The sequence below is a fragment of the Pleurodeles waltl genome, chromosome 3_1 (genome assembly GCF_031143425.1).
Source record: "Pleurodeles waltl isolate 20211129_DDA chromosome 3_1, aPleWal1.hap1.20221129, whole genome shotgun sequence".
NCBI classification, from domain to species: domain Eukaryota; kingdom Metazoa; phylum Chordata; class Amphibia; order Caudata; family Salamandridae; genus Pleurodeles; species Pleurodeles waltl.
Genome location: NC_090440.1, coordinates 804,383,138 through 804,409,036, shown reverse-complemented (window position 1 = coordinate 804,409,036; position 25,899 = coordinate 804,383,138).

Below are 25,899 nucleotides of genomic sequence, written 5' to 3'. Positions count from 1 at the left end.
TGATTGTACGAAAGAAGAATGGCAAACCAGCATGGACTTATATACGGGACCTGTAAAAGTTGTATATAAAGCCAGGGACTGTCCCCTTCACTTTTATAAAATTTGGAGAAGGAGGCTGGAGGAGGTGGATGGACCTCTTTAGGATATGTTATGTCACTCGAGTCTTGGGTAGCCACAAAAATGGCACTGCAATTTGAGAGAGGTCCAGAGGATGGATGAGACCTGTTACCCTTCCCACACACTTTAAGGGACTAGCAAGGGACTATTACGTTTGCTGAGTTTGTTATCAGGATGCCACACCCTATTAGAGATGTGTGCTCAGCTATATGTTCCATGTGATTAAGCAAGAAAGAATTAGAAGTTGTGTGTGTTGTTACAATCAAGTGATAAAACCAGCAAATTCAATAAAAATACCTGTAAAAAATGTTGTAGCTTTACATTTTCTCCTCCCCCAAAGAAATTATTCAAACGTGTTCCCTGGCCTAAAATAAATAATAAATACGTGCTATGATAAATCATATAAGCTTGTAATTCTAACTCAGAAAAATATATAAAGTGTTATGGGAGAAACTTCATAGCAGGGTTTTGAGACAGTGTCATATATAGGCATAATCACCTTCTCTCACTGAGGCTACAGAGAAGGCACATCTAGTCTTCACTTATGGCCTCATTACGAGTTTGGTGGTCAGACCGCCAGACTGCTATGTTGGAGGCCCTGAAATGACCGACATGCCAGAGGTCTTTCAAAACGCCCTATTATGAGTTACAAAGGCAGGACTGCCAACCACCAAGCAAAAATGGCAGACCACCAGTGGCACGGTGGTCTAGAATTAGGCGGTCCGACCTCCAGTGCCGTCAGCACCGCAACTAGCCACCAAGCATATTACAAGCACACAGTTGCTATGGCGGTCCCTTCATGGTGGTCAGCCAATGGCAGTCCGAACCACGGTGGTTCGCAGTCAGCAAATAACAGACTAGTGCACATTGGATGAATTTGAAAACAACACAGCTGACACACATTGGCCAAGTGGACACACCTACAAAGGACACTATAAAACACACCCCTTTGCATTTCCAACGCAAAATATAGAAGTGCAAGCACCTTATTTTCCATACACTTCATAGATTAGGCACTCCTTTTTTTCACCATCCCATAGAACACTCTGTACAAACTTTTTTCTATACACCCCCTTTACACTTTTCCTGTTTAGTAAGTCACTGTCACTTGTTTATTTTTTTTATACCATGTCACATTCTAAAACAAACAGTTTTTCAGAAGATGAGTTAAGAGTCATGGTGGATTAAAATCGTAAGAGTGGACCCACAATTGTTTGGAGCACAAGCCCAGCATACTCCTCTCAGTAGGAAAATTGAAATGCCGGACAAGAATGAATGCTACAAGCACCACCCTGCACACAAGGGAGAACATCAGGAATAGGTGGGATGACCTCAGGGACAAGGTCCGTACCCTGGTCTCCAGGCACCAGCTGCAGGCCAAGAAGACTGGCGGTGGCCCTCTAAGTGACCCATTACATCACTTTCCAGGGAGGAGAAGGTGTTGGCCATCCTGAATCCTGAGGGCTTGACAGGAATACCTGGGGGAGTGGAGTCTTGTAAGTCACAACACAAAAGATGTCACAGAAATGCAATGTCATGCATGCTCATAGCTCACCTTTTGCCACTGTCTTGTTAATGTACCCCACCAAGAGTATCTGGGTATTGACACTGTCAATCTGTATTGTTCGACGACACAACACCACATCTACCAAGCTCCAAATGGGGCTTGTAACTCTTTCAATATAGAATAATAATCCACAGGACTCATGGTATGTCTCAAAAGGTAAATGTATGCCCAAACCTAAATGCAGTCTGCATAGAGATATGTAATACCCAAAATGTATTTAGTGTGTTTAGTACAGAGAGTTACCTAAATGCAACTGCACTGTTTCTCTAACTTCAAACATCAGCACTTGCCCAAATACATCTGTAAGTGAACTCACAAATTAAGTTTACTCACCTGGGAGGATAATATTTGTATAGTGTGTGTAGTACAGGGAGTGACCTGCAACTACCAGGAGGCACTGTTTCTATAACTCCAAACACCAGGACAGTGTTCTCTTGTCCAAATACCCTTGTTCAGTAACTCCCACATGGAGAGTACTCACCTGGGGGTTAACATTTGTATATTTTGTGTAGTAGAAGGAGTGACCTGACTGCAACTCCCAGGAGGCCTTGTGTCTGTAACTCAAACCACCAGCACAGTGGTCACATGCCCCAGTAGACCTGTCCCTTAACTCTCAATTGAAGTGGACTCACTGAGGGGGGGGGGATATAATTTGTATAGTAGGTGTAGTAGAGGGAGTGACATGACTGCTGAGGCCAGGAGGCTCTGTTACTGTTACTCCGACCATCATCCCAGTTTTCCTTAGTCCAAATACCCTTATTTGGTAACTCCAAAATTAAGTGTACTCACCTGGGGGATTAACATTTATATAGTATGTGTAGCAGAGGGAGTGACATTACTGCTGAGGCCAGGATGCCTTGTGTCTGTAACTCCAAACACCAGACCGGTGTTCACTTGTCCAAAGACCCCTTTACTCTCAGTTGAAGTGTACTCACCTGGAAGTATACCATTTGCTAATTGTTGGGAAGTAGAGGGAGCGACCTGACAGCAAAGTCCAATAGGCACTGTTACTCTAACTTCAACCACCAGCACAGTGGCCACTTGTCCAAATACCATTGTTTGTCAATTTTCAAATGAAGTATACTCACCTGGGAGTGGTCAAGCACATATGATGTTCAAGTCAGAGATGTCTCTGTCAACATAGCTCCCTCTTGACATGCTAAGCCATAATGAAATATTTGAGGACAGGAATGACAATGTATAGCAAATATTCATAAGGCCTCAAGATGCATCACCAGATTGGTATTGATAGCAGACACATTCACACTGCACTGCTCACATGATGACTTCAGTCACATATACAACAAAGTCCTGGGTCTACCTGAATCACACGCAACTAGGCCTCAAAATGGTTAAAGCCACATCTTGCGTAGCCACTGTTTTGCCTACACTGTTGGATTTTCAGTCCAGGTGCAAACGATCGGCACATTTCAGCAGCTGCTTGAGTCAAAATTAATTGGCATGCTTCACACGTCATGTCAATACACCCAATATCATGGTTACTTGTCACAATAGGATTAATTGCATCTTAACTTTGTACAAGGTCTCTGCTTACTTTAACTCTAAACTGTTGGAGATAGATGTCACAATACAACCAGTAACATTGCAAGTTTTACATTAACAGGTCGAGCTGCTGCTGGGCACACAGAGGCTACAGAATAGACTGCCACTACACCCCTGGATGAAGCCCTCAGGGAATAAGACACTCCTGGATGTTTGGACGTGAAGAATGATTCTGGTCCATCTGGGCAACCTGGTCAGATGGCAACAGTGAGTCTCACTGTTACCACAACTTCATCTCCCAGCCCTGTTGCCTCAACATCACAGGCAACCATTCGCCCCCCAACCTGTGTACCTAACACAGCGTCTAACATCCTGTGACCACCAGTCTTGAATCCTGAGTTGCAGCGTAACACTTTGGACAATGAGGGTCCAGGAATAGGTTGGAGAGGGCACCTGTGACAAGGGCACAGTCCTGTGGGGGTAGGATGCGTGGGAGGAATGCTGTGGGCCAAAAGGGCCACTGGGGCTGATCTTGGCCAAGACACCATCAGCCAGGTCTTCATAGTCTTTTCGGAGTCCCAAGACGTGATGGTCCAGGTGTTAACCAGACTCCAGGAAATCAAGCAGCTACAGAGAGATATGCACGGAGACATGCTGGAACAGATAGAGGCCCACAATAATAACATGGCCTACCTAAAAGGGGTAATAAGGTATATACATGCAACCCTGAGCACGGCTTTTCAACATCAGTCTACTCCTTCCTTTGGCTCATCAGCACCAGACACATCAACATCAGTGCCAGCCACTAGAAAGGAGACCATGCAAGAGGAAGAACTAGCCCCAGATACCAATGCCTCTGTAGTAGTAGATACCTCCCACACAAGCAAGGATGCCAAGCAAAGAATTCAGGAGTTGCAGATGGCAACACACCCACCACTGCCAGCAAGTGACCTCTTCCTAAAGGACCTCCTTTGTGTGCTACACATTCATTCTGTTGACTGATCCTGAACCACCAACCATTTCCAATGGTAGGAGTACTCTGGACTTTGGACTACCAGTGGTGTGGCAGAAATCATAGAGCGGGGTGTAATTTGAGGAGATATGGCGCTCAGGATGCCAATCTACCTATGTAGGTGCCGGGGAGCCTCACAAGGGAAACACCCAACCCTTAGAGGTCAAACAACCTCTGAACTCAAGAAATTGCACATTGAGGTGCCCCTAAAATTGTACCAGGAACATTAAAATGTACATTTCACATAGAAAATTGTTGCACAGATCAGTCCATATTATACCATGCAGGTCATGGAGTCAAATAGTAAGGTCACTTGATCAATCCAAAGTTTATTCAAAATGTGATTTCACACTGAACAGTCTGTAATCCAAAGAAATTTGTACTTCCAGCCTTCCAGCCAACACGTGTTTCGTCTTTAGGAATTGTTTACATCCTTTACGACTTCTTCAGGGCTAGAAATCATAAACAATACGCACGAGTTAAGACCAATATGCTCAACCGTCAAATCAGTAATAAGTTTGTGTCAAAGCCCAAAGGGAGGTGAAATGTGAAACTTATAAAGTCACCTTAAATTTGGTGAAAAGGAAGTAAATCACCAATTGACAATTACTAAAAGAACTTCAAACAAATACCCACAACCACTACAGAAATAAAAACCAACAGCATGCTACAGATATGTGATAGATTAATTACAAACTAAGTCTCAACCACAATCGTGCAACCCATAGTGCCGTAAAGCAATTGAAATACACATATTGTATATCACAATACCTTAAAAATCCATTAACACTTAAGTACTACACAGTAATGCCAGTTTGCCCGAAACCGATATGCTCCAATGTATAAATTCACTGAATGGAAGTTCCAATCAACTGTCAAGAAAAAATAAATCAATACATCTCAAATGGCTACAATTCACACACTTTTAACCACAAAAGTGGTAGTAAATGCCCTCTAGGCATAGACAGTAAATCATACAGGAGTAGTGTATAGTGAAACCTCTGTGAAAAGATTTAAAATTCTAAAATACCTGTTACCCTTACATATGTCACAGGCAACAAATAGCTAATGTAGTCTAATTCAAGTACGTAATATAAGTCCCAAAACAAACTATTCAACTCGACAATCAAACTCACCTCAATCTTCCCGAATATCGCCTCCGTATACAAATATCGGAGTCTTTGTGTCAGGACGCCTAGCGAGTACGCTAGCAGAACGCACAGGAACTTGGAAGTTAAATATACTTCCGGGTTCCCTCCCAAGACCAAGGACAGCAAAATCAAGGACGGACAACCGATCGGCCGAGTCTAAAAATAACCGCTGAACAAACAAAACCGCCCGTTCCTAACAGAAACGTGTATTATATAACCACATACCATTTGCAGAAGGAAATATCCGAAAGAAAGACTCCTAATCAGCTGCTCCAGGAATAACTAAGTAACAGTTAGAAACACTCAAATAGAATACTTACACTTGACAACCTGTCACCAATACCTAAACGTTTAAAGGAGAACACAATAATGCCTCAAACTATCACAACATTTTTACTTATCGTATACCGTCATGAATTTCATCACTGTAAATACGTTGCCAAACAACCAACTAAATCCAAGCTACTGACTACCTCAATGGACCAATATAAGGAACAAGAATAAATATGGAAATGAATCTATGTGACTAAATAGAGACCCCCATGTTTGTTACACTTATGACGTTTGAGAATCTTGGCATACAACTCGTAAATACAGAAATATCTTGAATATTTAAACAGTAATGTTCAAGCCAAACATATTACATCTACATATCCACCATTAACATTATCAGTGTAGTCAATGAAAACATCCTAAAACACAGATAATCAGAAATTAGTCCCCCAGGAAAAATTCTAATTCTCTATCGGAATTCAAACCTGATTCCACAGCTCTTAATCTCATGATCCATAATGCTTCTTGTCTGCGTAACCGTAATTCCCTGTTACCACCCCTAGGGTCACGGGGAATATGTTCAAGTCCAAAGAATTCAAAACTTTTATGAGTTGGTTGTGCATCACAGGAAATCATGTGTGCCACCAAGGGATGTCTCACATCAACATTCTTGAGAACCCGCACATGCTCTCCTATTCTAATTTTAAGTGGTCGTATAGTACTTCCAACATAAATTCTAGAACATTTACAGCGTATTATATATACAACAAAATTAGAATTGCAGTCCATAGTGGAGCAGATACAAATGATTTGCCATCATGAGAGAATTCTTTAACCTTATGACAAGCCCAGCGGCAGACTCCACAAAAACCACATTTGAAAAAACCCATCCCTCTTTGGGATAACCAAGTTTTATTAGGGGAGATAGTGGTAAAGCTAGGACTTAATACATTTCTAAGGGTTCTGCCTCTCCGAAATGATGTAACTACTGTTCCAGGCACCACATCCTTTAGTGATTCATCCTGCAAAAGTAGATTCCAGTGCTTAGTTACAAATTTTTTCAGGATAAAGGACGCATCATTGTAATCTGTTATGAACCTCACCAAATTAGATGCCTCCTTAGTTTCATTACGTTCTTTAAGTTTCAAAGTTACATTCCTGTCTAAATACCTTGCTTTATGTCGAGCTCTCTTTAAGATCTTTTTAGAGTAACCACGGGCTGCAAATCTCATTTCCATATCATTCATTTGGGCCAAATATTCATCATTTATGCTGCAATTACGTCGTGCCCTCATAAACTTTCCAAAAGGAATTGATGCCACCTGATGTCTGGGATGAGCACTTTTGGCATGCAAAATCGAATTACAGGCGGTTGTTTTACGGAAAAGTCTACTATGAATTTTGTCATCAATAGTAAAAAGTTCAATGTCTAAAAATTCAATCTTATCAGCACTAAATTGATATGTAAATCTGACATTCATGTGGTTAGAATTAAGGAAATTACAAAATTCAACAAGTTTCTCCTGACCTCCAGTCCAAATCATGAAACAGTCGTCTATGTAGCGACCCCAAAATAATATATATGTTTGCCAAGCAACAGCACCTGGACCCCAAATCCATGTGTGGTCAAACCACCCCATGAATAAGTTCGCATAGGATGGAGAGAACTTGGAGCCCATTGCTACACCTTGTTTCTGTCGAAACCACATATTATTGAACAAAAAGAAATTATTCGTAGTAATCATGTTAACCATATCCAAAATCATCTTGGTGTGATCCCAAAAGTTTGCTGATCTTTTGTTTAGAAAATATTTTAAGGCTTCTAAGCCTAGATCATGATTGATACAAGTGTACAGTGATACCACGTCTAAAGTCACCAACAGCATGTTACTCTCCCACTCCACATCACTCAAAATACTAAGAATGTGTGTGGTGTCTCTAATATAGGAAGGAAGATTATGTACCAGTGGTTGTAGGAAACATTCCACAAACTCTGAAAGCCTTTCCGTGGGACCAAGTATACCCGAAACAATGGGTCTCCCCGGTGGGAAAGGTAACCCCTTATGTATTTTAGGTAAAGTATAAATACACGGATACCGAGGATGGTGCACCTTCAAGTACAGATATTCATCTTTGTTGAGTAACCCCTGTTGTTGCCACACCATTAATCTATTATTGATCGTAAGTGTGAGGTATGGGATGGGATTATGTAAAATCTTCTCATAACAAGACACATCATTAAGTTGTGACATAATCTCATTGTCATAATCCACTTTATTCATAATAACCACATTTCCGCCTTTATCTGCTTGTCTGATGACAATGTCTTTATTGAGTTTCAATTCTTCTAAAGCAGCTAGTTCCTCTGTGTTTAAATTCATTGAAGGTTGTCGAAATTTATTCTTAGCTAGATAGTTGTCATAATCTTGGCACACCACATCAAAAAACTTGTCCAAAGAGTTGGTGCCTGAAGATCTCGGAGTCCACCTGGATTTCATTTTTAAACCACTTGACACACTTCTATTAGGAATCACATCTAGAACATTTAAAATTCTAGCTGTAATATCAGGATCCTCATCTCGTTCAGCTAGAGATAATAAGACTGCTGTATCATGAACATCCTCAATGGATAAAGTGTTAGAGAAAGAATCACTAACCACAGAATGCATAACACTGCCTGAATTCATTTGAAAGTGCTTTTTGAGTTTAAGTTTGCGTATAAACTTAAACAGATCAATTTTGGATCTACATGGGTCACCAAAATTCTTAGGGCAATAACTCAGACCTTTAGATAGAAGGCTTTTGATCCCTGTTGTTAAAACCAGACTTGAAAGGTTGACTATGTTGATTACTGATACATCCTCAGAGTTTACACTTTCTTGTCTCGAGATCTCGTTTTTACCCCTTCCACCCCTTTTGTAGTATTGACCCGTACCTCTCCTGCCCCTCCTAGTTTTTTTGTGTACACCAACTCTCTGTTTTGAGCATTTTTGCCACGCCTCACCCTCATTCGTTCTAATAAAAAATTGTTGCCATTTGAGGGCTCTTGAGCAGAAGTGCTAGCTCCATCCTCCACCTCACTGTCACTAGTTAACGAGGTACTTATGGAAGTTGAGTTTGAAAACTTCGACATACCTGATCCACTGGGGAGCCCCCCAGTATGGAAGAGGTGATCATATTTGTTTGAAAAAGTAAAAATTCTGCCAGTCAAGTAATCTCTCTCGTCCCGCTTTAGTTTGCGTGCTTTCCTTTGCATAATTTCCTCTTGATATTTCAGTAATATTTCTTCCAAGATTTTTTAATTTTTCTCTGTAGCTTCTCTAAGGTTTAGACTCTCAATTTCTTTTTCTAAGATACCAATTTCATTTTGTAATTGACTGACTTTTCTCTCAGAATTGATAATTAATAAATCCATAAGTTTCATAGAACTAGCTGTTAGTTCCTTGTCCCATAATGCTAGTAAATCTTCGTCCAAATCGTCGTAAGTAGGAAATATCTGAGATCGCAATCCTCTGGGGATACGATTACGTTTTTTATATTGTTTTAACGTTGTCCCATCCCACCATTTAGATAATTCATTTTTCTTCATCCTCTCTAGTTTTATGAATTTATTCCTAAGGCCTTCCTTTTGTGAAACATTGTGAAAGGTACCTCCCTTTGCTAAATTATCAAATAATTCTTCTGCTATTTTACTTCTATCCATAGTGAAGTGCTAAGATAAAAATTATAGGGTCGCACCCAAGCAGCCTCCTCTCAATAAACAGAAATCATAGAGCGGGGTGTAATTTGAGGAGATATGGCGCTCAGGATGCCAATCTACCTATGTAGGTGCCGGGGAGCCTCACAAGGGAAACACCCAACCCTTAGAGGTCAAACAACCTCTGAACTCAAGAAATTGCACATTGAGGTGCCCCTAAAATTGTACCAGGAACATTAAAATGTACATTTCACATAGAAAATAGTTGCACAGATCAGTCCATATTATACCATGCAGGTCATGGAGTCAAATAGTAAGGTCACTTGATCAATCCAAAGTTTATTCAAAATGTGATTTCACACTGAACAGTCTGTAATCCAAAGAAATTTGTACTTCCAGCCTTCCAGCCAACACGTGTTTCGTCTTTAGGAATTGTTTACATCCTTTACGACTTCTTCAGGGCTAGAAATCATAAGCAATACGCACGAGTTAAGACCAATATGCTCAACCGTCAAATCAGTAATAAGTTTGTGTCAAAGCCCAAAGGGAGGTGAAATGTGAAACTTATAAAGTCACCTTAAATTTGGTGAAAAGGAAGTAAATCAACAATTGACAATTACTAAAAGAACTTCAAACAAATACCCACAACCACTACAGAAATAAAAACCAACAGCATGCTACAGATATGTGATAGATTAATTACAAACTAAGGGGGTCATTCTGACCCTGGCGGCCGGTGGCCGCCAGGGCCACCGACCACGGGAGCACCGCCAACAGGCTGGCGGTGCTCCCACGAGCATTCTGACCGCGGCGGTTCAGCCACGGTCAGAAGCGGAAAGTCGGCGGTCCCCCGCCGACTTTCCGCTGCTCGGGGGAATCCTCCATGGCGGCGGAGCGCGCTCCGCCGCCATGGGGATTCTGACACCCCCTACCGCCATCCTGTTCATGGCGGGAAACCCGCCATGAACAGGATGGCGGTAGGGGGTGCCGCGGGGCCCCTGGGGGCCCCTGCAGTGCCCATGCCAATGGCATGGGCACTGCAGGGGCCCCCGTAAGAGGGCCCCGCAAAGTATTTCAGTGTCTGCTTTGCAGACACTGAAATACGCGACGGGTGCAACTGCACCCGTCGCACCCCTGCAACTACGCCGGCTCAATTCTGAGCCGGCATCCTCGTTGCAGGGGCATTTCCTCTGGGCCGGCGGGCGCTCTTTTGGAGAGCGCCCGCCGGCCCAGAGGAAATGTTTGAATGGCCGCCGCGGTCTTCTGACCGCGGTGCGGTCATTTGGCGGCGGTACCTTGGCGGACGGCCTCCGCCGTCCGCCAAGGTCAGAATCAGGGCCTAAGTCTCAACCACAATCGTGCAACCCATAGTGCCGTAAAGCAACCGAAATACACATATTGTATATCACAATACCTTAAAAATCCATTAACACTTAAGTACTACACAGTAATGCCAGTTTGCCCGAAACCGATATGCTCCAATGTATAAATTCACTGAATGGAAGTTCCAATCAACTGTCAAGAAAAAAATAAATCAATACATCTCGAAGACGCCGATATTTGTATACGGAGGCGATATTCGGGAAGATTGAGGTGAGTTTGATTGTCGAGTTGAATAGTTTGTTTTGGGACTTATATTACGTACTTGAATTAGACTACATTAGCTATTTGTTGCCTGTGACATATGTAATGGTAACAGGTATTTTAGAATTTTAAATCTTTTCACAGAGGTTTCACTAGACACTACTCCTGTATGATTTACTGTCTATGCCTAGAGGGCATTTACTACCACTTTTGTGGTTAAAAGTGTGTGAATTGTAGCCATTTGAGATGTATTGATTTATTTTTTCTTCACAGTTGATTGGAACTTCCATTCAGTGAATTTATACATTGGAGCATATCGGTTTCGGGCAAACTGGCATTACTGTGTAGTACTTAAGTGTTAATGGATTTTTAAGGTATTGTGATATACAATATGTGTATTTCGGTTGCTTTACGGCACTATGGGTTGCACGATTGTGGTTGAGACTTAGTTTGTAATTAATCTATCACATATCTGTAGCATGCTGTTGGTTTTTATTTCTGTAGTGGTTGTGGGTATTTGTTTGAAGTTCTTTTAGTAATTGTCAATTGGTGATTTACTTCCTTTTCACCAAATTTAAGGTGACTTTATAAGTTTCACATTTCACCTCCCTTTGGGCTTTGACACAAACTTATTACTGATTTGACGGTTGAGCATATTGGTCTTAACTCGTGCGTATTGTTTATGATTTCTAGCCCTGAAGAAGTCGTAAAGGATGTAAACAATTCCTAAAGACGAAACACGTGTTGGCTGGAAGGCTGGAAGTACAAATTTCTTTGGATTACAGACTGTTCAGTGTGAAATCACATTTTGAATAAACTTTGGATTGATCAAGTGACCTTACTATTTGACTCCATGACCTGCATGGTATAATATGGACTGATCTGTGCAACTATTTTCTATGTGAAATGTAAATTTTAATGTTCCTGGTACAATTTTAGGGGCACCTCAATGTGCAATTACCAGTGGTGTGGCATCTACTCATTGTCTGCTTGCCAAAATTTCACGTTTACCTTTGTTGAGATGTAAGGCTATGTGAACTATGATAGGAAGATACAAGCTACTTGTGCAAGCAGGGATATGTTACAGGTACATATTCTTCAGCTCAGGTTTGCGACTATTACACATCAACACATATGTATAAGTGTCTAGTCAAACCAAAGCTTTTATTACATTGTTCAGCACATAGGCTGTCAATATGTCTGGACTATTGGAAGTCAAGAATGAGTGATTCATACTGAGTAAATGAACATATATACAGGTACAGACCCCCAGCCCACGGAAGGGAGGGATTTGTCAGACATTGTCCTGTAGAATAAGTAAACATTAAAGTGGTTGATGTCAGCAGCTTGAGGCTTATCACATAGCACACCAAAGTAATTCAACATCACATACTCCAAGAAACAGTAAGATGGCAATACAACAGCCCCTGATCACAGGGGCATCATAGTCATATTCCCTTGCATCTGGTGGTATGACACAAATATATATCAGTTTTGTGGCACAAGCACTGTGGCCTTCAATGATGGAACACATCTAACGCACTGTGGCCTGCAATGATGGAACACATCTAACGCACTGTGGCCTGCAATGATGGAACACATCTAAAGCGATACACAGGGTAATACAAAAATATGGGGGTGATTCTAACCCTGGCGGTCGGTGATAAAGCGGCGGCCAACCCGCAAACAGGCTGGCGGTCCAAAAAATGGAATTCTGACCCCGGTGGGAACCGCCAACACAGCCCACCACTTTAACACTCGGACCGCCACGGCGGGACAGACAAACAGCGCGGCGGTCACGGCCAACAGGCAGGCGGCAGACAATGTACCGCCCACACTATCACAACTCACCAATCCGCCACCTTTTCCGGGGCGGGAGCACCGCCGATAAAAACACGGCGGAAACAGACTACGAACGGGAAAACGCTCACCTCTACGCACTCCACAAGGAAGGAGGACAGCATGGAACCCGAATTAAACATCCTACCTGCTCTCGTCTACCTGCTCATCTACCACGAGTACGAACGCCGGCGCAGACGACAACGGTGAGTACCGCACCTACGACACAGGGGAGGGGGACGAGAAAATGTTACGGGCACACACATATGCGACACCCCCCCCCCCAATATGTACACACCAATGCAGAGCAACAAGTCACAGTGACACCACCCAAACCCCCATAAAAAATGCAATTACATAATCAATTTGGGAATAAAAGTTTATGTACAAAATAGGCTCTGAGAAGTATTGGTCAACTATCAAAAATATTTACATTTCAAAAAGTCCATTTACACAGCAGTGGATAACCGAAGCAATTAGCCTAGCAAATGTTACGAATTTCGATTTGTCCGTGGGCCAAAGTTTTGCGACACAAGGGCAAAGCCCACACAGGAGACCTGAGTCCTTTGGAGAGAACACTGCAGGGGCATCTGATGACAAAACTACAGGCACCTCAGGGGGAAGGGAAGGGGGGGGCACCACAGCCACATGAGTCCACGACGCCAGATCCACGAAGGGGCCACCATGCCCACTGTGCCATCCTGGGGAGTGCAAAGCCACAGTCTCTCAATGTCTCTACAGTGGGTGGGTTGCCCACTGTGCCATCCTGGGGAGTGCAAAGCCACAGTCTCTCAATGTCTCTACAGTGGGTGGGTTGCCCACTGTGACATCCTGGGGAGTGCAAAGCCACAGTCTCTCAATGTCTCTACAGTGGGTGGGGTGCCCACTGTACCATCCTGGGGAGTGCAAAGCCACAGTCTCTCAATGTCTCTACAGTGGGTGGGGTGCCCACTGTACCATCCTGGGGAGTGCAAAGCCACAGTCCATCAGGTGGATACATTTCTCCACTGGTCAAGGAGGATGCATGGTGTGCACAGTGAACCGTGAACAGTGCTTGCATGAAGGGCCCAGCGGAGCGGTGCTTGAGACGGTGGGGCCCAGCGGAGCGGTGCTTGACAGGAAGGGCCCAGCGGAGCGGTGCTTGAGACGGTGGGGCCCAGCGGAGCGGTGCTTGAGACGGCGGGGCCCAGCGGAGCGGTGCTTGAGACGGTGGGTCCCAGCGGAGCGGTGCTTGAGACGGCGGGGCCCAGCGGAGCGGTGCTTGAGACGGCTGGGCCCAGCGGAGCGGTGCTTGACAGGAAGGGCCCAGCGGAGCGGTGCTTGAGACGGCGGGGCCCAGCGGAGCGGTGCTTGACAGGAAGGGCCCAGCGGAGCGGAGCTTGAGACGGTGGGGCCCAGCGGAGCGGTGCTTGAGACGGCGGGGCCCAGCAGAGCGGTGCTTGAGACGGCGGGGCCCAGCGGAGCGGTGCTTGACAGGAAGGGCCCAGCGGAGCGGTGTTTGAGACGGCGGGGCCCAGCGGAGCGGTGCTTGACAGGAAGGGCCCAGCGGAGCGGTGCTTGAGACGGTGGGGCCCAGCGGAGCGGTGCTTGAGACGGCGGGCCCAGCGGAGCGGTGCTTGAGACGGCGGGGCCCAGCGGAGCGGTGCTTGAGACGGCGGGGCCCAGCGGAGCGGTGCTTGACAGGAAGGGCCCAGCGGAGCGGTGCTTGAGACGGCGGGGCCCAGCGGAGCGGTGCTTGACAGGAAGGGCCCAGCGGAGCGGTGCTTGAGATGGCGGGGCCCAGCGGAGCGGTGCTTGACAGGAAGGGCCCAGCGGAATGGTGCTTGAGACGGTGGGGCCCAGCGGAGCGGTGCTTGAGACGGCGGGGCCCAGCGGAGCGGTGCTTGAGACGGCGGGGCCCAGCGGAGCGGTGCTTGACAGGAAGGGCCCAGCGGAGCGGTGCTTGAGACGGCGGGGCCCAGCGGAGCGGTGCTTGACAGGAAGGGCCCAGCGGAGCGGTGCTTGAGATGGTGGGGCCCAGCGGAGCGGTGCTTGAGACGGCGGGGCCCAGCGGAGCGGTGCTTGAGACGGCGGGGCCCAGCGGAGCGGTGCTTGACAGGAAGGGCCCAGCGGAGCGGTGCTTGAGATGGCGGGGCCCAGCGGAGCGGTGCTTCACAGGAAGGGCCCAGCGGAACGGTGCTTGAGACGGTGGGGCCCAGCGGAGCGTTGCTTGAGACGGCGGGGCCCAGCGGAGCGGTGCTTGAGACGGCGGGGCCCAGCGGAGCGGTGCTTGACAGGAAGGGCCCAGCGGAGCGGTGCTTGAGACGGTGGGGCCCAGCGGAGCGGTGCTTGACAGGAAGGGCCCAGTGAAGCGGTGCTTGAGACGGTGGGGCCCAGCGGAGCGGTGCTTGAGACGGCGGGGCCCAGCGGAGCGGTGCTTGAGACGGCGGGGCCCAGCGGAGCGGTGCTTGACAGGAAGGGCCCAGCGGAGCGGTGCTTGAGACGGCGGGGCCCAGCGGAGCGGTGCTTGACAGGAAGGGCCCAGCGGAGCGGTGCTTGAGACGGTGGGGCCCAGCGGAGCGGTGCTTGAGACGGCGGGGCCCAGCGGAGCGGTGCTTGAGACGGCGGGACCCAGCGGAGCGGTGCTTGAGACGGCGGGGCCCTGTTCAGCGGTGACTGTCTTCACGGCGGGGCCCTGTTCAGCGGTGCTCTTCTGCACGGCGGGGCCCTGTTCAGCGGTGACTGTCTTCACGGCGGGGCCCTCTTCAGCGGTGCTCTTCTGCACGGCGGGGCCCTGTTCAGCGGTGACTGTCTTCACGGCGGGGCCCTGTTCAGCGGTGCTCTTCTGCACGGCGGGCCCTCTTCAGCGGTGCTCTTCTGCACGGCGGGGCCCTGTTCAGCGGTGCTCTTCTGCACGGCGGGGCCCTGTTCAGCGGTGCTCTTCTGCACGGCGGGGCCCTCTTCAGTGGTGCTCTTCTGCACGGCGGGGCCCTGTTCAGCGGTGCTCCTCTGCACGGCGGGGCCCTCTTCAGTGGTGCTCTTCTGCACGGCGGGGCCCTGTTCAGCGGTGCTCTTCTGCACGGCGGGGCCCTGTTCAGCGGTGACTGTCTTCACGGCGGGGCCCTCTTCAGCGGTGCTCTTGTGCAACGGCGGGGCCCTGTTCAGCGGTGCTCTTCTGCACGGCGGGGCCCTCTTCAGCGGTGCTCTTCTGCACGGCGGGGCCCTGTTCAGCGGTGCTCTTCTGCACGGCGGGGCCCTGTTCAGCGGTGACTGTCTTCACGGCGGGGCCCTCTTCAGCGGTGCTCTTCTGCACGGCGGGGCCCTGTTCAGCGGTGACTGTCTTCACGGCGGGGCCCTGTTCAGCGGTGCTCTTCTGCACGGCGGGGCCCTCTTCAGCGGTGCTCTTCCAGTAAGTCTAGGGAGCCAGACCTGGCCTGGACTCCCTGCTCACTCGCCCTCCGACCGTGCAGTGGCCGGCCCCTTCTGGGACGGAGTCCTGGGCCCTTTATTCTCGTCCCTTGCAGCCGGGATGGGGCTTGTGGGGCCCTCCTGCTCCGCGCTCCTGCTGGCTGACCTCTCCGCCCTGCTGCCCTTTCGCTCCTTAGATGGGGCTCTCGGGCCTTTCCCTCCCCTGGCTGTTGTGGCAGGTGAAGTGGCTGAAGTGAGCTCCTTGGGGGCAGCCGTGTCGGTCCTCTCACGGCGGCCCTTTAGTTTCCGGGTCCTCTTGCCTGGGGGGGGGCTGGATGTGTCCTTGCTGCTGAGTGAAGTGTCACTGCCGCCAAAGGGTGGACTCCAGAACCCATGCATCACTGTGACACTCGAAGCAGGGCTGGTGGTGGCTGAGGTGCTCTTGGGACTCTTAGCAGATGGAGGGGGTGGGTCAGGGGAGGGAAAGAGGTTAAGATTAGAGAGGTAATATTTCTTAGGACCAAGGTAAAGGGTAGGAGTAGTGGTGATGGAAGTGGAGGAAGAGGATGTGGTTGTAGGAGAGTCAGGTGTGCTGTCTTTGGGTGCAGGTGACTGAGACGTAGGCTGTCGTGAGGTGGTTGGCTGTTGTTTGGGTGTCTGCCTGCGTTTATGTGTCTTGGAAGAGGGGGTGACAGACACAGTGGGAGAGGACACAGGGGACGTGTAAATGGCAGTGGGGGTGGTGACTGCACGTGTGCGGACTGGACTGGAGGGTGTGCTGGTGATGGAAGCACTGGCTGATGGTGGTGTGAGTGTAGACGTCACAGGGAGGGAGGAGGGAGACGAGGAGGAGGGGGACACAGAGGTGGTAGTGACTGTTGGAATGTCTGCATTTGGTGTTGCTTGGGTGAGTGTTTGTGGGATCTGTGGTGCTTGTGTCTGGATGAGCTGCTCTTGGGTGTTGATGTGTGTGCAGGCTGGTCTGATGGTGTGGATGGGATAGGCTGAGGAACAGGAGACAGGGAAAGGGTGGAGGCAGTTAGAAGAGGGAGGCTGGAAACAGGGACAATGGCTGCCGTCAGTGCTGAGGCCAGAGCATTGAACGATCGTTGATGGGCAGCCTGACCCGAATGAATGCCCTCCAGGTAGGCATTGCTCCGATGCACCTCCCTTTCTACCCCCTGGATGGCATTCAAAAGGGTAGTCTGCCCAACAATGATGGTCTGAAGGAGGTCAATGACCTCCTCACTGAGGGCAGCAGGGGTGACAGGGGCAGGGGCTGAGGTGCCTGGGGCGAAGGAGTCGCCCGCCTTCCTGGGCGAGCGGGCACGGAGCGAAGGCTGAGGGGCTGCTGGGAGGGCGGTGCTGGTGCGCTGGGTGGCGGCTGTACCTGTAGAGGCGGGGGGCCCGGATGTTGCTGCCACCGCTAGGGAGCTCCCAACCGAGGACGTGTCCGTGTCGCTGTTGTCTTCACCGGTCCCGTGGTGGTGCTCCCCTCGCCCTCCGGATCACTGGTGCCCTCGGTGTCTGTTCCAGTGCCCACCGGGGCCTTGTGACTTGCAGCTCCCTCGTGCTCCGATGCCAAATCTCCCCCGCCTGATGATGCTAATGCACACATGCACATGAAGAGATAGAAAAAGGGTGGGGGGAGAAATGAAAACAGGTTGAGTGCATGCCATGTCAACACCGTTGGCGGAGAGGACAGACACAGGTGCCTCATGCACTAAGCCGCACAATCGGGGTACACTACTCAGTATTTCTGACTCGGCCAACAGATCTAGGGACAACAAACGCGCACATGTGTGATGCAGGGCCATGGTTAGCTTTACTTGCCACCCTACAGAGGTGGGGGGCGGGGGCACAGGGCCATGTCTAAGGGAGGGGACTACACTACAGAAAGCGCCCTGGCCTAGTGTCACCCACGGCCCTCCTCCCCCACCCAGACGCCTCAACTGCGCGTAAAGATAGCAGAATGTGCAGATACTCACCCCCTTGTGTCTGCTGTGATGTCCTCAAGCGGCCATCCAAATCAGGGTAGGCCACCGCCAGGATCCGGGACATCAGGGGGGTCAGGGTACGACTGGCACCCCTCCTAGGTCGGGAGGCCATCCCCAGCAGTGACTCGGCGGTCTTTCTGGTTCCGCGGCGGATGTCCTCCCACCTCTTGCGGCAGTGGGTGCCCCGTCTGGTGTAGACCCCCAGGGCCCGGACTTCCTTGGCGATGGCACGCCAAATGTCGATTTTCTGATGGGCGCTGACCTGTTTGACATGTACAGGGTGGAAAGAAAAAACATTATTTTTCTGCTTGTTAGATGTGAATGCCCCCCCCTCCCCAACCTTGCCATGTGGCACATTCTCTCATCTGCCGTGCCTTGCACTCCTCATTTTCTCCCCACCCCACCAACTTACATCCACCCCACTCCACACAGGCATAACCCATTCAATGTGCACTCAGTGTACTTACCTGTTGGTCTGGAGGACCGTAGAGTAGCGCATACTGGGGGAGGACCCCATCCACAAGTTTCTCCAACTCTTCAGAAGTGAAGGCAGGGGCCCTTTCCCCAGTCGCAGCAGCCATTGTATCTTCCAGACCGAGGTCACAGCAGCACTTGCAGTATAGGTCCTCTCCTGTGGATGATCAGGTCTCGAGTGATTAAGGAGATAGAAAATGGCAGTCACGCCCGCGGCGGTGCGTACAGCGGCGGGGCGTACCGCGACCGCCGGCGCACATCGTCATTGGCTCATGGAACCCATAGGGTTCAATGTTAACCAATGCGCCTTCGTACAGCGGTCTTCGACCGCATACCGCCACGGTGTGCCACGCTAGCGCAGTGACCTCACATCCCATTGTCCCACTTCACAGGTCAGGCAGCCGCCATTCCAAGGGCCCACATGGCATAATTTCAACTGCGTCACAGAGGCCTAGGCCTTGCATTGCCACTCATACAAGCCTTTCACTGCATTTCGAGTCAATTACTGTGCAAGCTGTGGTTACGTACCTGTGGGTTGTTTGACTCTGTGCTCCATGTTGTCCTTCCTAGGCACCGTCCGCTGGGACTTGCGATGAGAAGGATGAATCTTCGAGTGTACCGACCGCTGGTGGACCTGTCGACAATGGAAGAACGCCATATAATACTACGCTACAGACTTGACCGTGCCACTATACATGAACTGTGTGCCCAGCTGGAGCCAGCCCTGATGTCCCCCCTCCGCCAACCCACAGGGATCCCCCCTCTAGTGCAGGTTCTGTCAGTCCTCCATTTTTTGGCAAGTGGGTCATTCCAGACAACAGTGGCCATGTCATCTGGAATGTCTCAGCCTATGTTTTCAAAAATCTTGTCTAGAGTGTTATCTGCCCTGACGAAACACATGCGGCGCTACATTGTATTCCCTGAGGAGGTTGATTTGGCCACTGTGAAGGGTGATTTTTATGCCCTTGGACATATCCCCAACATAATTGGTGCCATTGATGGGACCCATGTGGCTTTAGTACCCCCAAAAGACGATGAGCAGGTGTACAGAAACAGGAAAAGTTACCATTCGATGAACGTCCAGGTGGTCTGTTTGGCTGACCAGTACATCTCCCATGTGAATGCCATGTTCCCGGGGTCAGTGCATGACGCGTATGTGATGCGAAATAGCAGCATCCCTTATGTGATGGAACAGCTACAGAGACACCGTGTGTGGCTAATTGGTGACTCTGGTTACCCCAACCTGCCTTGGCTATTGACCCCAGTGAGGAATCCCCGGACCAGGGCAGAGGAACGGTACAATGAGGCCCATGGGCGAACTAGGAGGATCATTGAAAGAACCTTTGGCCTCCTGAAGGCCAGGTTTAGGTGCCTGCATATGACAGGGGGATCCCTGATGTACTCACCAAAGAAGGTGTGCCAGATAATCGTGGCCTGCTGTATGCTTCACAAACTGGCATTGCGACGTCAGGTGCCTTTCCTGCAGGAGGATGGTCCAGATGGTGGTGTTGAAGCAGCTGTGGAGCCTGCGGAGAGTGAAGAGGAGGAAGACGAAGAGGACGACCCAGACAACAGGGACAGAGTTACCCAACAGTATTTTCAGTAGCACACAGGTAGGAATCAGCCACGCCATTTAACATTTACAGAAAGCCCCCTGCATCTTTACTTTGTGTATTTCCCCCCAGTTCTTTTAAACTGATGTTTGATTTTCCCTTCCCTTTTCAGTGCTGTATGACACACTGCGTGACTTCGGCTTGGTTAGCCCATGGACTAATGCTTATTGACATCGGTATGTTGTCATCACAGAAATTACAGAACATTATTGATAAGTAATGTGTTATACATTTGTCAATAATACAGGCTGACTCCAGAATGATTTCAGTGCAATGAGTGATTTATTTTTAGTGCTAGATATTGGTATATGATATTAAAACGGTGATGGGTGAGGGTGGAGTTATGTCCATGGCAGAGTCCAGTTCTCGGTCGCACAGGTGCATTGTCCATATGCCTGTGGAAGGATGGAGCAGGGGCAGTTCAAGGTTGGACAGGGTGACACTGTGGGACAGTGGAATGACATCCGGGGGGATATTAGGCTGGCGGGGGTCTTGGCATCCTACTCTGTCTTCCTTTGAGATCTCAGGTTCCTCTTCAGGAGGTGGGGTTCTGGTGGCCCGTCGTTCTGTGGGGGCCTCCTGACCACTAGCGCCGGCGGAGGTGGTAGGCTGTTCCTGGCTAGTGACAGGGGCCCTTTGTGGTGCCACATGGTCCCGCAATGTTGTTTCTATACGGTTGAGGGCCTGGACTATGGTCCCCATAGCGGTAGCGATGTTCCTGAGTTCATTGCTGAACCCCATGTACCGTTCCTCCTGCTGTGCCTGGATCTCGGTGAACCTGGCCAGTACCGTCGCCATCGTCTCCTGGGAGTGATGGTATGCTCCCATGATGGTGGTGAGGGCCTCTTGGAGAGTCGGTTCCCTGGGCCTGTCCTCCCCCCCCTGTCGCACAGCAGCCCTCCCAGTTGCCCTGTTTCCCCGGGCCTCTGTCCCCTGGACGGTGTGCCCACTACCACTGCCCCCAGGTCCATGTTGTTGTTGGGGTGTTGGGTTAGCCTGGGTGCCCTGTAGTGGCGGACACACCGCTGATTGACGCGTCCGCGAGACAGAGGCATGGGCCCGCTGGGTGGGAGCTGTGCTGTTATTCCCAGAGGGGTTTGGGTCTGCTGTGGCCTGTGTCTGTGTGTGGGGAACCGACTGTCCAGAGGTCCCCGATGGTCCGGGCTGGTCGTCAGGTTCTAGGTCGACAGAGCTGCTGTCCTCGCTGGGGGCCTGTTCTGGGGGTGGGATGGACAAATCTGGACCCTCCGTGGCGGTGTGTTGCCGTTCGGGCCCTGCAGGGGTAAAGGAGTATGGTTATTGTTTCTGTGTGTGCCATGGCGTGCATTTTGAGTGCCCTTGTCCCCCAGTGCTGGCATTCCCTTGTGGGAGGTGTTGTGAGGGTTTGGGGGGGGGGGTGTATGGGTATGTGCAATGGTCATGCTTTGGTGGTGGCTGTCTATGGTTTGTGTTGGCATTCAGGGGTTGGTGTTGTTTAGGGTGGGTTGTGCTGGTGAGACATTGGCAGGGAGGTTGTGTGCTGGGGGGTTGAGATTGGGGGTGAGGGGGGGGTTGGCATGCTGGTGGTTGGGGGGGGGTGAAGTAGTTGAGATTCGACTTACCAGAGTCCATTCCTCCGTGTACTCCAGCGAGGCCATCAGGATGCAGGATGTTTACCACCTCTTGCTCCCATGCTGTGAATTGGGGTGGAGTGGGTGGGGGTCCGCCGCCAGTCTTCTGCACAGCGATGTTGTGCCTGGAGATCATCGAGCGCACCTTCCCCCGTAGGTCGTTCCATCGCTTTCTGATATCTTCCCGATTTCTGGGATGCTGTCCCACAGCGTTGACCCTGTCTACGATCCTTTGCCATAGCTCAGCCTTCCTTGCTATGGTGGTGTGCTGCACCTGTGTGCCGAAGAGCTGGGGCTCAACCCTCATGATTTCCTCCACCATGACCCGGAGTTCTTGGTCCGAAAACCTTGGGTGTCTTTGGGGTGCCATGGGGTGGTGTGGATGAGGTGTGGGGTGGTGTTTGTGGTGATGTGCGTGGTGATATGTGGTGATGTGTGCGTGGATGTGGTGTGGGTGATGAAGTTGGGTTCCTGTGTGTGTTGGGGTTTTCTATTGCTGTGCTCGCTCTCTCTATCTCTATCTCTCTCGCTCTTGCCTTCGCTCCGATTTCCAACTAGTGGGGGTTTGTGGGTGATGTGGGTGCGTGTTTTATATTGCAATGGGTGTGTGGGAGTGGTGTGTGTATGTGTATCAGGTGTGTGTATTTCGAATTGTCCAACGTGGCTGTGTTTTGTAAAGGTGTGTGTATTTTGACCGCGGCGGTGTGTACCGCCAATGGAATACCGCGGTTGAAAGACCGCCGCGTGGATTCGTGGGTCAGAATGGCATGGGCGTGTTTGTGTTGGCGTGACGGTGGAGGTTTGGTCATCTCCAGTTTTCCTCGGCCCGCTGATGAGGCGGCCTTCTTTGGATGTCGGATTTTTGGCGGATTCACCGTTGTGGGTCAGAATGACCGTGGTGGTTTACCGCGGCTGCGGCGGTAGAATGGCGGACTTCTGACCGGCGGTAAGGGCCTTTTACCGCCGAGGTCAGAATGACCCCCTAAATGTTAGCCAATGTGAAGGAAAATTACTTGGTCAAAAGCTAGGACTTAATATTTTCTGACCACATGAAGACACACATGATGCAGCAGGCCCAACACAAGACACAAAATAAGTGCAATGGGTACTTCTGTACCTCCACCCAAACACTGTGCAAACTGTCTTGGTACAGGTCTCAGACATCCAAAATCTGCTACCTACATTACCTGGAACAATCCATGTCCACTTTGTATGTCAGAACAGCATCATTTTCCTGCTAATGTCTCAACTCTGAAATGCCCACATGAAGATGCCATGGTGAAGGTACCTGCACAATGAACAAAACTTGGATTATAGGCTTGAGACCATACCTATGACACAAGTTACATAGCAAGCAACTGGAAAACAAAGTACATTGCAAGGAAACTGACACAAACAAAGCAACATCGTCAAGTTGGGGATGTGTCAAAAGCTATCTCATCAAGAACCCTTTGGCTGAATATTGTAGAGTATCTGCTCCCTAGATGTTTCCAAAACACTCAACACCACACATTCTCACAGATACAGTTCATTGTACAGTCACAGTACCAGTCATTGTATTACATGACATACTTACATTCATGAGAAGTAGCGGTTGATGAGATCTTCTCGCAAGTCAGCTCCTTCTTTTTCACCACTGCCATCCTTACTTGGCATTTAAGGAGTCTCACTAGGTGGCACTGCAGGCTCCCCCTCCACTGGGATATATGGGATATTCTTCTGCAGTGCGATGTTGTGGCGCATGCACCATGCGACAGTGATCTGACACACTTTCCCGGGTGAGTAGAGGAGGGATCCACCAGTCCTGTCCAGACACCTAAATCTGGCCTTCAGGAGCCCAAAAGCCCGCTCTACTGGCTGCTGTATTCTTCCATGGGCCTCACTGAAGCTGACTTGCCCTGACATAGTTGGATTCCTCAGCAGGGTCAAAAACCAGAAGTCTCCTTTTAAGGAAAGGTACATAAGTGCAACAATGAGTCACTCATTTCATGATTGTAGCACCTGTCATTGCATACACAAAATCAGGAACAATGTGGCTTACCAATCAGCCAGGCCCTCTCTGGGTACAGTTGTGATATCAGCTGGGGTAAGGTACTATTCCTTATTAGGAAGGAATCCTAGGCTGACCATGGTTAACGGGCACACACATGTGAGATGTAGAGATCCACCAAACAACTTGTATGTTGATGGAATTAAGTTCTTTCTGTTGTGATTGACTTCTTTAGTGGCCTGCAGCGGGACCAACCTAATTTGTGTGCCATCAATGGCCCCACCACATGTGGGAGCCAGGCAAAACCATAAACGTCAGCCTTCACATTGGCTAACCTGATATAGTTGTCAATGTGTTTCAACATTGCTGAGGGGAAATCCTTCAACACCAGACTAAACATAGGTTGGGACATATCAACAGATAGGGCCACTGTATGTTGGAAGGACCCTGTGGCTAAGAAGTGCAATAATGACTTGACTTATACAATGGGTGGTATGCAGGTTGGATAGCTAATAGCTGCCATCAGATCTGGCTCCAACTGATGGCATAAGTCCACTCTTGTTTGCCTATCCAGGCGGTAAAACACAATTATGGCCCTCTGTTCTGTAGACCACTAAAGTCACTACTGCCATATGACTGCCAGTGTTGGCAGTCTGAAGACCGCCATATTATGACTGCTGGCTGCCCTCCACTACTATTTGGCGGGGAAGTCGCCAGCAGCCATACTGGTGGTCGGCAATCTAGTGGAGCTTGCTCCGCCACCACTGCCACGTCACTACAAACCCTGCTGCGGTAGTACAACATTGCAGATGGCGTGGCTGTGTTGTGTTGGTAGGGCTCTGGCGGGAGAGCAAGCGCCATTGACCCTGTTCCCTCCTGGACGACCACCGTGGCCACCAAGTATGGTGATCGTCCGACAGAGGAGGGTGGGTGTTGAGTGTTGTGTGTGTGAATGGAGGGGTGTGTGTGTGTGTGTGAATGGAGGCGGGTTGGAGGGTGTGTGTGTTTGTGTGCGTGTGCAACTGTCTGTTGCTTGTGTGAATGCATGTATGTGGGGGTGAGGGTGTTGTGGCCGTGTATGTGTGTGTGAATGAGTGAGAGTGTATGTGTGCGTGTATGTATCTAAGTGTGGTGTGTGCATGCGTGGATCAGGAGGGTGGGGGCTCAATATGGGGATCGGGAGAGGGGGGAATGTTGCTGCATGAGGGGGTGGGGGTTCTGATGGAGTTGGGTGGGGAGGGCCTCCTACATGGAGGGGGGATGGGAAGTCCTTTTGCGGTGACAGGAATTAGTATCCGTGTCACCAGTATCCTTTCCACCAGGGATTTCGTGGTGGGGCTGCTGCCATGGAATCCCTAGCGGAAAGGATGCACATAATACCGCTGGCAGTGTTAGATGGACAGCCTAGGTGGTCAACCTTCGGCCAGGCAGTCTCACAGCCCTTGGCAGTACAGACGGTGAACTGGCTGCGGTGCACTGATGCTGTCATTATTTGCGGTCCTGCACCATCACGCTGTCCGTGGTCTGACTGGCGTGGCAGGGCATGACCGCCAAGATTGTAATCACCACCTATATGTCATTGCTCCATGGTTTGAATGTCTGGCAGTGGACGGTAGACAGGAGGTTTTTGCATCCTCCCTCTCCAGGGTACCTATGTGTGACAAAACATGATTTGTAACATTAGTCCATAGCAACAAAAATGGTGCATGCCAATAATATCATGCAACAAAGCATTTCTGGCTGGAAGGATATGACACTCAGTACATATCACAGTTGGTAGCTACACAAGGGTCAAATGTGACTCCCAAGGTTGGCAACACATGTGTCCACAACATAGATTTTGGTCACAACTCAAAGATTCAAAGATGTGCTACACAATTTCCCCTCAAAATGTGTCAGTATTTTCTTACTGCCTTCTGATGCTTGATTCTGGTCCAGAGAGGACCTGGCCTGGCACTTCGGGCTAGACTGTTCCCATGGGGAATTGGGTCAAGACCGATTTGCATATGGCTGGGTCTAAACAGGGGTTGTGTGTGGGCAAAAAAAATTATGGTTTAAACCCAGATCTTTGTGACCGGGGTGAAT